The following is a 6883-nucleotide window of genomic DNA, read 5'->3' as shown; positions in this document are numbered from 1 at the left end:
GTCAACAGTGGCAATTATTATTGTTATTGTCCTTCCTAGGAAGAACCTCAGATCCACTAAAAAAAAGAGGTATAAAGAAAATGTGAAAAGGAAGATCAACAATGGAGGGAGACACAGAGCTCAGTTCTTAGCTCTCTTCCCTTCCCCACTACGTTCCAGGAGCATCTGTCTTCTGTGCTTGTGCCCCCCGAGTGAGTTATCTGCAGCTCAGAGCTCCCAAACTTTAGACTCACATATGCAACTGCCTATGCGTGACATGTCTTGCATGTCTTAATTGAGCACGTCTAACATCAAACTGGGTGATTTTCCTTCCCAAAGCTGCTCCACCGGTGGTCTTCCCTACGAAGGTGATTGGGCGCCCTGGTCCTGAGGGGGTAGGTGCCTGCTCTCCTCCTCTGTTAGGGTGCCTCTCAAGTGCCATGAGTGTTGTCTTTCTACCAGGCTGTGAGCACCTTGCAGCCGGGGTTGGTTAGTTCCTACCTGTCTCCCCAGCTCAGTGCCTGGCACATAGTTAGAAAAATATTTACAGAGTGAAAATATTGATTTTTAAACAGGCCAAAGAAATGTGATATGTACTTAAGAACATATTGAAAATGCTTTGGGTAGTATAGTCACTTTCACAATGTTGATTCTTCCAATCCAAAATGGTTCTGAAGAACCTAGGGACAGGACAGGAATAAAGACGCAGATGTAGAGAATGGACTTGAGGACACGGGGAGAGGGAAGGGTAAGCTGGGCTGAAGTGAGAGAGTGGCATTGACTTATATACACTACCAGATGTAAAATAGATGGCTAGTGGGAAGCAGCTGCATGGCACAGGGAGATCAGCTCGGTGCTTTGTGACCACCTAGAGGGGTGGGACAGGGAGGGTGGGAGGGAGACGCAAGAGGGAGGGGATATGGGATATAAGTATACATACAGCTGATTCACTTTGTTATACAGCAGAAACTAACACACCATTGTAAAACAATTATACTCCAATAAAGATGTTAAAAAAAAAAAAAAGAAAGAAAATGCTTAGGTGATACCTAACATTGCATGTGTGGGTACATTGGGGAAGGCTTTCCAGAAGCGCATGAGCTGGGCTTTGGAGAATGTTTGCTTTTGGTGGCAAGGCCATGGCACCCGTCCTGCAAAGGTGCTCCTGGAGGTGGGAAGAGCTGGCCTATGGGCACAGGAAACAGCAATGGTTCTGCAGCGAGGGGAGATGGGTGAGAGGGGCAGATGGTCCGGTCCTGAAGGAGCCAAGACTTCATCCTGTAGGGAACACTTAGGATGATGCATTCTAACCAACTCCCTCCCTACCATTAGGACCCCTCCCAAATTCTTCCAGTACCTTCCATAGGGCTCTCCACCTGATCCGCCCTCAGGAAGTGTCTCAGTTCCTTTACCAGGCTCCTCCAAGGCCCAGAAGAGAATGTTTTTTTGGCCATGGTCCAGAGTTTGCCAGAAAGAAAAACTAACAAGAGGATCATAACACACGTCCTCCCTCACAGCTCGTAAACTTGTCCTGTTGGTAGAGGCACCGCGCCCGTCGGCATTATCCTGATGAAGGAAGGGCTGCAGTGGGCTGGGCATTTCTGAGGAATGGGTGGCCAATCAGGCCGTAAATCCCAGCCACTTGTGGTGGTGGCTGGGACAGGCTAGCAGCTCAACAGCTTTTCTCTTCTGAGGACACATTGCCTCCTGCCAGTGTTCTTTAAAACGCATTATTGAGAGGAAGGGCTTGGGGCTACTCCTCAAACAACATTTTAAAAAAAGAGGGAAGGGATATGGGAACAGATGTATATGTATAACTGATTCACTTTGTTATAAAGCAGAAACTAATTAAAAAAAAAAGAGTTGTCCTAGAATAAGAGTACAATGAGGATGAGAATTCCTCTCTTAGTTCCTATGTATTTCCCCTTGAGTTAACTTATCACTCAATGTTCAACCCTCATGTTTAAAAAAAAAAAAAGTTCTGCATCAGTTTGTTTTACCTGCTATAAATACAGAGAAGTTAATTCTAAGAGAATGCAATACTGACTCTTCCAAATCTTTTAAAAAAAATTTATTGAAATAGAGTTGATTTACAACGTTGTGTTAATTTCTGCTGTACAACAAAGTGACTCAGTTATACATATATATTCTTTTTCATATTCTTTTCCATTGTGGTTTATCACAGGATATTGACTATAGTTCCTTGTGCTAGACAGTAGGACTTTGTTGTTTATCCTGGCCTTTCCAAATCTTAATCAGTCCCGTTGTGGACAAGTTGGAGTGTTGTGACTGAAGCAGGTGGTAGGACTGTTGGGGTCCTGGGTTCTATTTAAAACTCTGTCATCAACACACTGTAGGATCTTGTGAGGGTTTCTTCACCTTTTTCCCCTCAAGTTCCTCGTAACATCTGATTGCTGAAAGTCACTTCCTGCGTGTCACTCAGAAGCTAGGCAAGGGCTAATGGAACGGACAGATATTGAGATGTTACATCAAGGAAAGTCCTTTTTTAAAGGGGCTTTAAAGCAAGGCAACTCACCTTAAAAAAAAATTAATTAATTAATGTATTTATTTTTGGCTGCGTTGGGTCTTCGTTGCTGCGAGGGCTTTCTCTAGTTGCAGTGAGCAGGGCCTACACTTTGTTGCGGTGCATGGGCTTCTTACTGCAGTGGCTTCTCTTTTTGCGGAACATGCGCTCTAAGGGCACGGGCTCAATAGTTGGGGTGCACGGGCTTAGCTTCTCAGCGGCATGTGGGATCTTCCCGGGCCAGGGCTCGAACCCATGTCCCCTGCACTGGCAGGTGGCTTCTTAACCACTGTGCCACGAGGGAAGTCCGGCAACTCACCTCTTAAAGCGAATTCAGTACTTGAATATTTGCATTGAGATAATTATTTAAAAGAAATGTAAGTTCTCACTGCCGTTTGCCATTCAGAAAGCACCCAGCATGCTGCTAAGTTCCTACATGCCAGTATGGGAGCTGGATAACCACCCTGCCTAAAAGCCAGCAAAGGCAAAGAGTAAAGACAGAAGCTCTGCATGTTTCTGTTAATCGTGGTAACTGTTAGATTCTGTAGTCTTCTGGTACAATTTCGTCTGTGCTTCTGAATGGCTCCTGAGCCCTTATGGTATTTAACTGTCAACTCTTATAACCCCTCACTCCCCAATTTTTTATTTTGAAAAATTTCAAAACTACAGAAAGGTGAAAGAATACCTACCTAGATTCACCAACTGTTAACATTTTGCCACATTTGTTTTGTCTCTCTGTCTCCACTTGGAGCCATTTGAAATTGCAGGTATCATGACATTTTACCCTTAATATGCATCAGCATGTTTCTCCAAGGATAGTCTCCTCAGAACCACACTTCTATTGCACTGATACAATAATCTTATCTAATATGTAATCCGGGGATGGGGGTGGGGGAGGGGAAGTGGATGAAGGTGGTCGAAAAGTACCAACTTCCTGTTATAAGATACATAAGTACTAGGGGTGTGATGTACAACATGATAAATATCATGAACACTGCTGTATGTTATATATGAAAATTGTTAAGAGAGTAAATCATAAGAATTCTCATCACAAGGAAAACAATTTTTTCTATTTCTTTAATTTTATACCTATATGAGGTGATGGATGTTCACTAAACTTACTGTGAGAACCACTTCATGATGCATGTAAATCAAATCATTACGCTGTACACCTTAAACTTACATAGTACTGTATGTCAATTATATCTCAATAAAACTGGAAGAAAAAAATGCAATCCATATTAAAATTTGCTCAGTTGTTCCAATAACGTCCAGTGATGTAGTTGATTTTTTTTTTTTTTGCGGGACGCGGGCCTCTCACTATTGTGGCCTCTCCCGTTGCGGAGCACAGGCTCCGGACGCTCAGGCTCAGCGGCCATGGCTCACGGGCCCAGCTGCTCCGCGGCATGTGGGATTTTCCCGGAACGGGGCACAAACCCATGTCCCCTGCATTGGCAGGCGGACTCTCAACCACTGCGCCACCAGGGAAGCCCGATTTTTTTTTTTTTTCAGTTTAGGATTCACTCATTTAGCTGTGTGTCTCTTTAGCCCAGGTCCCTTGTTTTATAGATTGTCCCAAATGTGGAATTCATCTAGTTGTTTCCTCGTGATTATATTGAGGTTAAATGCTTTTGCAAAAGCAGTACAAGGTGATGTCGTGTACTCCCTAATACACTGCATTGGGGGTGCAGAATGCCAGGCTGGAGTTCCACGGGTGATGCTGAGTTTGATCACTTGTTTAACATAGTGGCTGCCAGGTTGCTCCATTGTAGAAAGCACTTTCCCTTTGAATTTAATAAGTAAGGGTGGGTGATACTTAGAGGGGTGTGACTATCCAGTTCCACAACGACCTTTCACTCAGTGCTTTCAGCATCCGTTGGTGATCTTGCCTGAATCCTTGATTTCGTTGATGGTTACAAAATGATGATCCTATCATTCCTTCTACATTTTCTCCCTGGGGTTCTTTTGTAAAAAAGATTCCCTTCCTCTCCCTTTTTTGAATATTACTATGGGTTCAAAAATCCTTTTTTAAAAAACTCAATGGTTTATAATCCAAAAGATTATAAGTGTTTTAATACTGTGTGTTGCCTACTTTAGAAGTGGACAAGATGTATAAATTATAAATGTGAAATTTACCCCTATTCTCCCCCAACTCTGAAAAAAATCTCATCATACTGACCTTTGATTGTTGGGTCAGGCAGGAGTTAACAGTCATTACCTTTAGCAGTTAACTTCTGAAGATGTCACTAGCCACACTTTAAGTGCTTAATAGTCACATATGGCTGGAGTTACGTCCTGGACAGCACCAATTATAGACCATTTCCATTATAGCAGAAAGTTCTGTTGAACAGCACTGTACTACAACATCGATGGCAGCACTCTTTTAAAAAACCAAAACCCACTGGGCGATAAGGGTGTGTTACTGCAGGTCCATCCATTGTAACAAATGAGGCACTGTGGTATGGGATGTTGACAGTAGGGGAGGCTCTGTGTGGGGGGGGACTGGGGGTAAATGGGAACGCTCTGTACTTTCTGCATAATTTTGCTGTGTGCCTACAACTTGTCTAAATAATAAAGTTTATTCATTGAAAAATTTAAAAAATCCCAAACCTGAGAAACCTCTACAAGTCCACCCATAATAAAACAGATAAATTGTGATATATTCACACCATAGAATACTATTTGGCAATGAGAATGAACGATTTACGATTACAGGTGAGAATATGGACGAATCTCACAAGCCCTGATTTAAAAAGTGAGATACGTAAGGGTATATACCATTGATTCTGTTTCTATGTAATATAAAGTGAGGCGAAAAGGTTAGAACAGCGGTTAGGTGGGTGCTGGTCACGCTCTGTGCCTGCATCAGGGTGCTGGCTGCATCAATGTGTTGCTTGTGAAAATTCAGCTATCTGTACACTTATGATTGTGCACTTTCTGTATACATATTGCACTTCAATAAAACATTTAAAAATTTTATTGAGGGTCTACTTTTTGCTAACATAATGCCTTTTCTTTTTTTTTTTGCTGTACGCAGGCCTCCCACTACCGTGGCCTCTCCCACCGCGGAGCACAGGCTCCGGACGCGCAGGCCCAGCGGCCATGGCTCACGGGCCCAGCCGCTCCGCGGCATGTGGGATCTTCCCGGACCAGGGGCACGAACCCGTGTCCCCTGCATCGGCAGGCGGACTCCCAACCACTGCACCACCAGGGAAGCCCCTGCCTTTTGTTTTTAAATTGCTCAAAATGGTTGTTGTTTCCTCTTTATACTGGAGACTTTTTAAAAAAACTATTTATTTGGCGGCATCGTTGCGGCGCACGGTCTCTAGAGCACGCAAGCTTATCTGCGGCATCCATGTGGGATCTTCATTCCCCAAACAGGGATCGAACCTTCGTCCCCTGCATTGGAAGTCGGATTCTTAACCACTGGACCACCAAGGAAGTGGAAACTTCTGAAAGCACCATTTTTCCTTTCTGTAGGGCCTCTCACCCTCACCTGGTACACAGTATGTTGAACACAACAGACAACAAATGGTTGTTAAGGGTGGAAATTTAAAACGATTTTCCTCACTTCTCCACCAAGACCGAAGATGGGAAAAGGCTGGTAAAACAAGGTGGCAGTAAGTAGATTTCTGGCTTGCTGCCGAATTTTTCCTGGTTCCCCACCAAGAAAACATGCGCTGCTATTGGTTTCTTGAGAGAAACCACACTTCCTTCTAATTTCCTGAAAAGTAAACAGATGACAGATGTATAACAGGTTCTACTTGAAAAGGGTGGCATAGTCCGTGTAATTAAATATTGGAAAAAAGATTTGAAACAAAGAATTTGATAATATGAAAATGATAATGACTGCACTTCGTAAATTTAAGTACTAACCTGTAAAACAAGGGTGAGAATACTTAAAAATAAAAATTGCGAGGATGCTTAACGAGACATATTCTGGGCAGAAGCAAAGGTGAAAATAGAAATTCCCTTTTCGTGGTGTCCTAGTTTGGGTTCCTCAGACTGTAAACAAAGACTTAGGTTCAGTTAGTTTATTTGGGTGGCACTTCCGTGAAGCAGAAATGAGAAAGAGGAGAAAGTGAGACCGGGAAGGGAGAAAAGGAAAGGTGAGTTAATGAGACAGTTTTAGCCGTGGGCGAGCGTGGCTCAGTTCCACTGAGGACGAACATGTAGAATGTACACATTGGGTGAAAGGGAAGCTGGGGTGCTTACCAACCGGCCCCCATTCCTTACTGGTTGGGGGTTACCCCAGGGAGTGTTAAGCCCCCAGCCCTTCTAGACTGCCCTGTGTGCAGGCTGAGCAAGCTCCTGGGGTGCAGAAAAAGTCCTCAGGTGGGAAAGCAGAAAACACAGGGCTTGTGGAAAGCTGTGAGCCTG

This window comes from Mesoplodon mirus, assembly GCF_964341445.2.
Source record: "Mesoplodon mirus genome assembly, chromosome: 6".
In the NCBI taxonomy this organism is placed as follows: Eukaryota; Metazoa; Chordata; class Mammalia; order Artiodactyla; family Ziphiidae; genus Mesoplodon; species Mesoplodon mirus.
Note: the sequence above shows the minus strand (reverse complement) of the source record.